Source organism: Electrona antarctica, assembly GCF_951216825.1.
Source record: "Electrona antarctica genome assembly, contig: scaffold_26, whole genome shotgun sequence".
Lineage (NCBI taxonomy): Eukaryota > Metazoa > Chordata > Actinopteri > Myctophiformes > Myctophidae > Electrona > Electrona antarctica.
The window spans coordinates 132,889-145,232 of NW_027636995.1; positions in this window are offsets into that span (position 1 = coordinate 132,889).

Sequence of the window (12,344 nt, forward strand, 5' to 3'; positions counted from 1 at the left end):
GCGCTCATACAGGGGAAAAACCCTTTACTTGTACAGTTAGTGGCAAATGCTTTAGGAAGATAAAAACACCTAAAACACACATGGGGAGTCACACAGGGGAAGAACCACTTTAGTTAGAGCTTTTGGCAAATGCATTGGTCAATTTCACCTCTGATTCATACAGGGGAGACACTGTCAGAAACAGTAATACTGATTATTTTTTTCTCCCTTTCAAGTACGTTCTCCTACACATTTGACAAATCATAGATACTGAAGCACACATTGTCACACTGACAATTACCACATGTTAAACTCTGTCAATTTACCAATTGGACATTTAGCAGACAATCTTATTCAGAGCTAATTAAAATAAGCAGGGTAAATAATCAACATTCGTGCATAAAAAATATACTTTGGAATTCTGTTGTATAGGCTACTTATAACTTTACAGAATCTACAGTATGCATAGCAAACTTTTTGTAGCCTACAAATAAAGTAGGCCCAAATATTCGTTCAAAAACATACAACATTCGTTCATAAAAACATTTAGGCCTATGTTTTTATTTCAATTCACATGCTTGTCTGTCTAATCAACTGTATTGAATGTTGTTATAAGTTCTGTAAAGTAGGCCCAAAGCATTATTTTGTATGTGAATTGATTTCTGATTGGGCTACTCTGAATGTATGCAAGTCACATTCCTGCTCTTGTCACCTTGCGGGGAAACCCCCCCTCTACAAATGCATTGGAATTATGTTGTAATAGCCCAATCAGAAATCAATTGACATTGAAATTAGCCTATACAACTTTGATGCAAAAAATGTGTATAAAGGCCTAGTCACTGGTCATTTCAGAAACACAACCGTCAGACGACATGATGAGAAGGACAAGGGAAAGACGTTGCACTGCAGCAGAAGCAGCCAGCATCCTTCTAGGGCAGACTGCTTTCGGCGACGTAGACAGCGATGAGGAGACGCACCACAGGCTGAAGTGTACTACCCGCCATCTTCAGATAGTGAGTCTGAATGTGAGGCAGATGACACAGAGGACTTACCTGAAACATCTCAGCCCGAGTCTACCACGACTGAGACAAATAAAGATGGAACCATATGGTCATCTATGCAAACCGGGGCTGGCCGCGGCAGAGCGCCCATGCGTAATATCTTCACAGCCAGACCAGGTCCTACTGCTTTTGCCAAGGTCAGAATCTACGACGAGCTGAGCAGTTTTCTGTGTATGTTTGACCCCGACATGTTGGAAACCGTCAAAGACTGCACAGTGAAGTTTGCCCGCAGTGATGGACAGAATCAAGATTGGGATTTGTCTGTTACAGAACTGAAAGCATTCATCAGCGTGTTTTTCATTCGTGCGATGTCGACATGTGGTTATCCATTGAATCAACTGTGGGCCAAAGAATGGGGAAATGAGATGGTAAAAGGAACAATGTCTCGTGACCGTTTCAAATCCATCATGCGCTACCTGTGCTTTGATGACAAGAACACCAGACTCACCCGCAAAGAAGCAGACAAGTTTGCGGCAATAACGGACATTTGGAATCAGTTCACAGACAACTGCAAATCTTGCTATGTGCCTGGAGTGAACATCACGGTTGATGAGCAGCTCTTCCCCTCAAAGGCAAGATGTGGGTTTACGCAATACATGGCCAATAAACCAGACAAGTTTGGAATTAAGTTCTGGATTGCTGCTGACCTGGACAGCAAATACTTCCTAAATGGATTTCCCTACCTTGGAAAGGGCCAGTACCGCAGCAGGTAATTTATTTTCCTTTTCTAATAATCATGTATTTAAAATGTCTTTACATCAAAATGTATATTTTTTGCGTTGTAATAACCATTACACCTTCTCCCTGTCATTTGCAGTGATGGCGTGCCGCTGTCTCAAGATGTTGTCCAGAGGCTGGTAGAGCCATTCCTCGACAAATGGCGAAACATCACAATGGATAACTTTTTCACTTCGATGAAGTTGGGGCAGTATCTCCTAGCAAGAAACACAACGATACTTGGAACTGTGAACAGACAGAGGCGAGAGTTGCCTCCATGCGCACGTGGAAAAGAAAGGCTATTCCACACGCAACTGATGAAGAGCAATGATGCCACTCTCACCGTCTACCAAAGCAAACCCAACAAAAACGTTTGCATCCTGAGCACCATGCACCGTTCCATCGTGATTGGTACAGACCCCAAAGAAAAGCCAGAGTCTGTAACGGATTACAACAACACCAAGTGGGGAGTGGATATTTTGGTTCAGATGGCACGAAACTACAGCGTGAGAGTTGGCACCAGTCGCTGGCCAGTGGCTGTCTTTTACAACATGCTGGACCTGGCTGCCATCAATGCCTATGTATTGTTCAAACAGTGCTTGGACAAACCGCAGCTCACCAGGAGGGAGTTCCTACAGGCCTTGGCACTACAGCTCCGTAAGGAACACGTGGATGAAAAGGACTCTGCGTCAGTGCCACCACGCACACCTCGGCAGGTAATTTGATATTTTTATAGTAGCCAATTATCCAATATAGGTTATCATGACACAGTCTAATGAGGATATGTATTGTGCATTACACATGTACTAATTCCCTCTCTCTCTCTGTCCCCCAGCCGCTGCCGACCACACCACAGAACCAGCCTACCACACCAAGAGCTGCCAAGAGGGCCCAGAATGGTCCACAGACACCAGACACCCCTACCCCCACCAAGAAGAGAAGGCAGTGTCAGCTTGACAGATGTAGTGGAAACAAGACACTAGACAGCTGCCATAAGTGTGACAAAAGGGCGTGTGGAACATGCACTGGCACATTTACTATGACATGTTACAAGTGTCTCTAAGCGAAAGAAGAGAAAGACAACATTTTGTGTTGAACCTGCCATCCAGATAAATGTATAGCAACAGAAACTAATGCGTACATGTAGGATTTGTGTTTTTCCTGATTTGATTTCACACCTGCATGCTTTATATTGTGATGTAACAATAAGAAACAATAAACATTGTTGAATTAACACAAATTATTAATTATTTATACTGATTGATTCAATACAGTTGATTAGACAGACAAGCAATATTTATAGGCTTCAAAACATTTCATGATGTACATGATGGTAATATTCGTTCAAAAACATATTAGGGCTCCAGCGTGCGACTTAATAGGTCGCATATGATACTTAATTTCTCAACGTGCGAGTTAAATTTAATAAGGTCGCACCAGTGCGACTTGCAGGGAGGAAGAAAAAAAACATCCCGCAGTGCCTGCCCGTCCCATTGATAAAAACATTGGACGGTCGCCTGACGCCCAGTGTTGTCCCTGAACGCGTTCAAAGAACGATCGTTCACGACCCACCAACGGAAATAAGCCCTTATCCGACACAAATGAACTCAGAGGCTGGGTACACGAGGACGTCGCGGGCTGTTCCCCGCCTAAGTTAGCGAACGATATAAAACTTTACTGCGTCTACATTGCGGTTATGTTAATTATGTTTGCTGTACACACAAGACCGGTAAACTGCTCTGTTTTCAAGATAAAGATGCAGTACACATCTACAGCCTGTAGATGGCCACAAAAAAAGAAAAAGCTTATTCTAAAAGTAGGCTATATGAAAGCGTTGGTATTTCACACAGGTGTTGCCAAATAACTAATTATCTTGATCAGATGCGCATATGACATATCTAGGTCATATCAATTGAATGAGCAGAGCAGTGCTGCTTCTCTCTCTGAGTCTGCACACACTGACTGACCAGCTAAAGTGTATGCCTACTAAACCATAATATGACAAACCTTGGATTAATTCTTCTGAAAACAGCAGCAAGCACAAAGTAAGTGTGAGAGAGAGAGAGAGAGAGAGAGTGTGAGAGAGAGAGAGAGAGAGAGCGTGCGCACCCCTTCTCTCGCTCAGATCATCATACACAGCTCACAACGAGGAGCGGCATGGTACATTGTGAATTTATGAGTTTGACTTTGGAGATTGAAATATATATATTCGCTGGTGCGCAACACCTCTGAATGTCAGATAATTGCTCGTTTATTGCTCGCCTATTTTTTAACACGCAGCATCTCTCTCTCTCTCTCTCTGTGAGACTGACACAGACGCGGTCAATAATATATAGCATAAATAATAGGCCAAATATAACACTTTCCCTCTATCTGTGATCAGCTCCTCACACACAACTCCTCTCTCGTGCATGCCTGCTCAATCTCAGCATCTGTTTGCGTGCGTGCGGGCTGCAGATCGGCTATTTTTGGAGAAGAGCTTTATAGACATTATGTGCAAATATAAAATAGCTGTGATACTATACACACGGAGACGAGAAAGTCGCGTCTCCAAACTTTCCCACTCTGGAAGGTAGTTTCAAAATTAGCCGTTAAAGTCCCCCAAAACGCCGTCTCCGTGTGACAAAAAGGGCAGATCGGCTAATTACTTGCCCGAGAAACACCGAAATCGTCCTCGTCTGTACACCACCTAATACTTCTCAGCTGTACAATTTCACTGGAGCGCGCAGCGCGCATGTAACTGCATGCAGTCATCTATGCAGACAGCCGACTCCCGACCCAAACACTGAGTGAGGAGGTAAACTTGTTGTTGTTTGATTAAACATAATGTGCCACGAGAAATAGCTTCCAATAGCTTGTTATTTTTCCATCGAGGAGGTATGTGTCCATACGATCGGCCAACCAAAGACAATCTCACTCCACAGTGAGTGAAGCGCACTGATGCCTGATTTATTCTTCGTCATACAACGTGTTCCGTGCTGAAAATAGCTGATCTACAAGCTCACAAAGCGTTGCGTCCACGACGCGCTGTGAGCTTGTAGATCAGCCATTTTCAGCACGCAGAGATATGCAGGCACGGAGAACATTCAGAAACTTTTGCCTTCACAATAAAAGCATGCAGCTTTCACAAGTTGGGCCATGAAGACAAGGAAAATGATTAAGAATTCGGTGGCATTTCACATTGCAAAAGAGCAATTATTAGAGCAATTATACAAATATTAATTAATTTTAGGAATTAATTTGGATAATAGAGCACCGAAGTCCTGACGTCACTGCCCTCTACGTCCACAGGTTCATGTACTTTTTATTTGCATTGTAATCTCCATAGGGGGATTTTAGATCGCCTCATATAAGAACTGTGTTTGAAAAATAAACCGATCACCCCGGCCTTTTCACTCATATGGATATGAAGCATCGACTGAAGGTGGAAATGTACAAATATATCCAAAGAGTAACAAAATATGCATTAGAAACGAGTCAAACAACCCAGAGACTACATTTCCGGGTACACGGGTGGCTGCATCTGCCCGTCGCACAACAGAAACTGAATGTCAATTATGTTTATTTTTATTTTATTGATATTTAATGTTTCGTGGTTAGTACGAGTCGAGTCACCACCAGCTGAGCTTACGTCAATGAGGAATCTCAGGAACGCAATGTGTTGACAGCTGGGCGTGACGTATATTAGCAGCGACATTGCCTTCATATGTAGTTTCAAGGCTTTTGCGGCCACATTAATTCCATTTTCTCCAGAAACTGGCTGTATCAAATATGAATGGAAATCATTAAAGACGCACAGCCACTCCCCTGACAGAAAGGCCGGGGTGGTCGGTTTATTTTTCAAACAACAGTTCTTATATGAAGCGACCTAAAATCCCCATATGGAGATTTCAATGCAAATAAAAAAATACATGAACCTGTGTGTTAGTGTCCTCTACTGAAAGTGATGTCAGACTTCGGTGCTCTATGGTAATGGAGATATTGTAAAAGTATTGCCTTTATTGACTTTGAGTGAATTGTTGGGTTGAAACCAACAGTGTTTTGAAGTATAACCAGGTAGGGTGCTGTTTTTTACACAGTGACCTTTGTAGGGGGTTTTATGATTAAAACCTTTAATGGTGGAAACCACTACATAACTAAATGGCGCCCGATTTGGAGGCATGATAAGGACATGTATTAATATCACGCTAATGACGCTATATAAAGAAAAAAATCACACCCGTGTGAACTGAGTGGTGCAAGGTCTTATATAGCCTGATCAGCTGTGGTCTGACGTAATGTCAGTGACCATAGTAACCATGCTCATTTTTTTGGTACGAACACGGGTACACGGGTACAAAGCCAGTTGGTTTACACCACTCAAAAATGGTGCTACCTAATTTGCGGTGGCGCTACCAAATGAAAAGGGAGGTGGCACCAGTGCTACCTGTGAAAAAGTTAGTCTGGAGCTTAGGCCTATATTTTTATGCTACGAAAAGTTTGTTCATACTGTAGATTCTGTAAATTTACAAGTAGCCTATACAACTGAATTCCAAAGCATTATTTTGTAGAGGGGGGTTTCCCCGCAAGGTGACTTGCAGTATACATGCAGAGTAGCCTTTCAATTCACATTGAAATAGTAATCAGACTTTATTTCAGGCTGTTTCCAAGCCTTCTAAACTTACAGAAACTATGCATAGCCTACGGTACAAAATAAACATTTGATTGATTCAATACAGTTGATTAGACAGACAAGCAATATTTATAGTGCTGGATCACAGAAACGACTCCGAGACGGTAAGATGCGCTGATATGAAATGAATATGCGCAACATAGGAACGTATGGCATGGTGTGGTATGGTACAGAAACTATGCACAATGTAGGATGTAGCATTAATTCATATGGTACACAAGTAATTTAATTGAAAACAGCCTTTGACTAAGAAAGGACAGAGGTCGCACAGCTCGTCACGATGCTATAAACGTTATTATTCCAACGTTTCGGCAAACCGGTTGCCTTCTGCAGGGTATATTGAAAACGGCCTGGAGAAGAAAAAAAAACAGGATCCGGATTAGAAAGAGCTGGCGATATTTATATGCCAGAATAGGCTGTGGAACATCCACAGCAGGCTATAATGTCGCTTTTAGCATGCCCTCCGAATTGATTTATTTTTATCGTCGCCACCTTACATATTTATGCTATAAAGATGGCGTGTATAGTCAACATTTATTTATATCTATTGAGCTATGCGCTTGGTGGAAACAATACGCCAGTCAGTCAACACACCATATTTCACCATATTTTTTTTCCGTTTCGGGAGAAATAAAGTCAAACATTGTTATTTCTGCAAACTGCATATATGAATATAACCTAAAACAACATTTAGTCTACATAATAATAATAATAATAACTAGAAACAAATCGCTGCAAGCAGCGATAAGGCAGGACCAAGCAGGAAGGCAATAAGGAAGACTAAACTTGAGAAAAAGACCATGGAATTGTGACGGTTGGTTTTTTATAGTGGGGGGCAGGTACGGGTTCTTGAAGACTCATACACAGAGTTGGCGGTGCCCAGATTTTAACCCATGGCCTTGAGTTGCAAAGGCAAGAGCTCTACCTACCGAGCTAACATGCAAAATCATTCAGTGTTTTTGTAGCAAGTTGCACAAGGATAACTAATGATAAGGTGGGTATAAAGATTTATGAATTGACTGTGTATAAACCAGAAAATATACCAGATTCGGATGAGGAGCTCAATGAGTGAAAACCAATGAAATTAGTCTGAAACAGGGATTAAAGGTTAACTGAAAAATTATTATTAAACTTCAGAGAAAATAAACAGCTTTGAACATTCATGAAAAAACAAATGGGGCCCACTTTAAGTTGCTGACTTGAAAAGTCCCAGTTCAGTTCCTATTCAGTTCAGGGAAAGCAGTCTCTTTCTCCAATTTGGAGAACCAGATTACCACATTTGTGGGTGAAGGGGGGTTCAGAGTTCCGGGTCGGCTCGCCAGGTCTGGGTACCATCCGGTACCAGAACCATCCATGCAAGGGAATCCTTTCAGGACACAAAAAACCTGAACTGAAAGGCCAGGTGTCCAAATCAGTCTTTGTTTCAAAATCACTGTTGTACAACATCAAATAATCTATCAATTCATGAGTAAAGAACCTGATTTGATCAGGATCAAGTTCTTTATACATGTTTCCGACTAAACAAATCAGTTTCTAGCATTGTTACGGCCCTTTAAACTTGGCTCAACCAAGGGCTAACATAAAAGGACACAAAGTCAGATCAAAAGTTGACAAAGATATTACACATTTATTTAAAATCATGCATTGCAAAACAGGGACTGATGGACAAGAATACTTATGACCAGCCCATCTGAAACTTAACTAATAACGGCAACAAAAAGGGAACACAACTGTTCAGTTTGGGTGTTTGGGAGACAATGAGCTGCTGGTCTCAAGTCCTCTTATATAGCCTGCAACTAATCAAGAACAGCTGACACAGGGTGTGGCAGCCAGAACTCTCAGGTGATTGACAGGTGAGGTACTTTAGACCAACAGAGGTCAGCAAAGCCACAGGCACTACAACAGAACAAAGTAAAGACAACATTTCACAAAACGGCAATTTTCATTGGCTCATAAAACCTTCATTCTTTCACTTAAAAAAGGTTTTCGTGCATTTTGATCAAAGATCCTGGGAGGAGATGCATTTTAATTGATTTTCATATAATTCAAAATGGCGGGTGATCTAGAGGTCAGAGGTCAAAAGTAAGAGTTCTTGTTCGGCATGAGGAGACGCATATGTGTGTCGAGGTTTCATTGCTGACGGTCAAACGTTTCATGAGCTATGCGTGGTCAAAGTTTGCATTTTCAATATAGCGCCACCCTTTGGCCAATGATTGTGGGCTTCACATCCTCACCGTTTGGCATGGCCCTCTACCATATCTCCAAATTTCGCGAAAACCGACTGCACGGTTCAGCCAGAACTGCTATTTTTGGCGGAAGAAAAATAACTACAAATCCAATAAAGGACCAAGTCCTTTCAGGACTGCTTGGTCCTTTAATAAACTTTATTTATATAGCACCTTTCATACATAAATGCAGCTCAAAGTGCTTTACAGAGCAGAAAAGATAATAAAAACAAAAGAAAGAAAAAACAGCATTAAAACAGGCATGCAGTTAAAACAATAGGACAATAACGCAGTGTCAAATCAGGTAAAGGCAGTGGTACAAAGATAAGAACAGATATTTTAAAACTCAACTAAAAGCAAGAGTAAAAAGGTGAGTCTTGAAATGAAACGGGTTGAAAACCAGTGACACAGGTGAATAAAACCATGATTGATTCATGGATTTATTTCATATAAATTTGGCATCTATTGATAATTATAATCTGTTAGATGCTCTAAAAGTGTCGTTTCATGACGTCTTTTAATCTGATCCTCAAACCCACTTCCTCCTCCACATCAGGGGTGTAGTGGAAGGGATGCGCGTGGGAGCAGTGTTGATTTCGTCGACTAAAGGTTATTACACACTGGCGAATTAGCGACGCGATTTATTCGTGCGAATAATTCGCCTTTTTTTAAAACCAATTGAAGTCAATGCAAGCTTCCACATCAGTGGCGAATGTGCGAATGTGCGAAAATGCGACCGTTTTCGCTCTTTATTTGTTCGCTCCGGTGTTCGCTCCGGTGTCGAATTTTTAAGTCGCGTCGCTAATTCGCCAGTGTGTAATGACCTTAAAACTGACGAAAAATGTTCGTTGACTACCTTTTTTCACTGACGAAAACTAAATTAAAACTATGCTATAGACTGATATAGACTAAATATATGGACAATTTCGTCAGCAAATAAAAGCTATACTAAAATGTTAGGAACGGACTAGTGGACAAGAGATCCAGTAAAAGTCATTTTACACTTGGTTGCATGCTGAAAATAGCTGATCTACAAGCTCACAACATGTAGCAGCACAAGTTGTGAGCTTGTAGATCGGCTATTTTCAGCAAGTGTAAAATCAGTCATTACGACGGCATCAAGGCCCGACCAAATGTATTTTAGTCGACTAAAACTCAGTCGACTCAACTTTAGTTTCGACTAAAACTAGTCTAACACTAAAACATTCCAGGTGACTAAAATGTGACTAAAACTAAAGTTTTATTCCAAAGACTATGACTAAACTAAATGTGCTGCCAAAAACGTGTGTGTGCGCCTGCCTGCCTGTCTAGGTGTATCGCTGTACCCACACTGTACATCATTTAGTGTTCATATATTTGAACAGGTAGGACTAGTTATCATATTTTTTTGAGCAGTGCATTAACCGCGTATTTGTTGGAAGAGGGATTTAATTTGATAGAAGATAGATTTTAGGTTGATCCTAGATTTGGGTCACAAGGTGGCGGTAATGCACCAAAAACTGGTTGCCATGGTTGCCATCTTCCGTAAAGCAAGGAAGAAGCTGCTGCTATTGCGCATGCTTGAACCACGTTGTTGTGAATGCGTGTTGTTTTTCATGGCGGCGAGGAACAAATCAGCGTGGTGAAAAATGTCTCAAAAACGAGGTAGAATGTGTCAAAAGGACTCGCTGAGGCTGTCGATAAATGAACACATGACGTCGTTGGGAGAGGAGATATTGTGTGTTTTGAAAAAACAGCAGAGTGATGTTGGTCAGCTGAAGCTTGTCAGAGTGTTTGTGTTGGAGCGCCTCAGCACTGCTGCAGGATTCATGTTCAACCTCTTCCAGAGAGAGATGGAGACACTAGAAACTCTGCTGAAGAGACAAGACAAACTTCTGGAGGTCCTTTTACAGCCACAAGTCATATTATACAGACCAGGTTTGTTAAAGCTGACAAATCAACAAATAGGAGAATACATTTGCTATAGCTCTTCTCTCCTCCTTGTGTCTGTGTGTAAAGAGGTTTCTTCTCTCCTCCTTGTGTCTGTGTGTAAAGAGGTTTCCCCTGAACATGAGGAGAGGAGGTCCAGTCTGGTCAAGGAGGAACCACAACCCTCACAACATGAGGAGAGGAGGTCCAGTCTGGTCAAGGAGGAACCACAACCCTCACAACATGAGGAGAGGAGGTCCAGTCTGGTCAAGGAGGAACCACAACATGAGGAGAGGAGGTCAAGTCTGGTCAAGGAGGAACCACAACCTCCACACATTAAAGAGGAGAACATGGAAGAGGAGGTTGATGTGTCAACATTGACATTACTACATGGGAAGACAACTCTCTCAGGTAAATAAAAACTAAATAAATAAATACAAATAAGCATCACTAATTAATTTGAGTCTAATAGTCATACTATAGCAGCCCATAGCCTACATTCTTCTAGGTCAGATGGGGGTGGGTTCAGAAACAAAACAAAATGTTTTGGAGTGAGTGAGTGGCAATGTGAGTTTAATGCAATCATATAGGACTTTTTGTTTTGGATGTTTGGGCTGTCAAGGCCAGAAAGGTTTTTTTTTTTTTTTTTTTTGCTATTGCTCTTTTTTGCCAGTGCTCTGATCAGGTTTTGTTTTTGGGACCGATTCCAATCACAGATTGTTTTTTCTCACGATCGACCGATACCGATCTTATGCGTAAGGGGATTTGAATATTTCTAAAATTATTATATGTCAACCCACGTCCAAACGGTTCCTGCGTACGCACACGTGCTCAGGTGCCAGAATATAGGGTGCTAAGATGATTATATATATATATATATATATATTCTTATCAGACCATATCACAAGATGACACTATTATACATGTAGGCTATTTCTCAGGCATTCCACGTTTCATATTTTTACTTTCTTTATGTTTAAGTCCTTCAATTCCTTCATTCCAGACCAGTGTGTGGAGTCCAGCCTGCAGGTGAACATGAGTTCTCCACAACCAGCCTGCACTGTACAGAAACGGGAACCTGACGACCACCTGGAAACCAGTACGTTTTATTTTATTCTGCTGTGTTTGTGTTTATAACTATTGGAATGGTGCATTTAGACAGATAAAGATTATTTTACTCTTTACAGTTACTGTACTGATTTCTATTGACTGTATTGTATGACAGACAGCTGGAAGTAGTATTCAGATCAGTGCAGTAAAATGAACGTAAATGTGTTGCACCGCATTGAAGAACCTCCTTCATTACTTAACCCATTTTGGGCGGGAACCCCTTTTGGTGTAAGCATTGTTATGCTTTAGCTATTGAAAAATAGCAGATCTACAAGCTCATAGCGCGCCACCGAGTGGCACGCTACGAGCTTGTAGGTCTGCTATTTTTGAAAAATCAAAGAACGACTGACATAGAAACATAGCTTTTTCAGAAAACTGTCAGGATGTAGAAGACATTTTTAGAATCTGATCTCAGGTCAAAATGGGTTAAAGGATAATTCCATGCTAGAAGGCTTTCTTACCTTTCGTTGCAGTTGTTAGGTCTGCACCAAAGTGGTCGAGGTGTTCTCTCCGAGAGCCTTGTATAGTACAGTACAGTGTAGTGTACAGCACAGAGTACAGTAGAATACAGATCGTGGATGAATGAGAATGACGTTAAAGTTGATCGAGTTGTAGTTGTAGTTTCTCCTAGCCCTGAAACGTGACTGTCATGGCGCTACTGCCGCCTGTTCT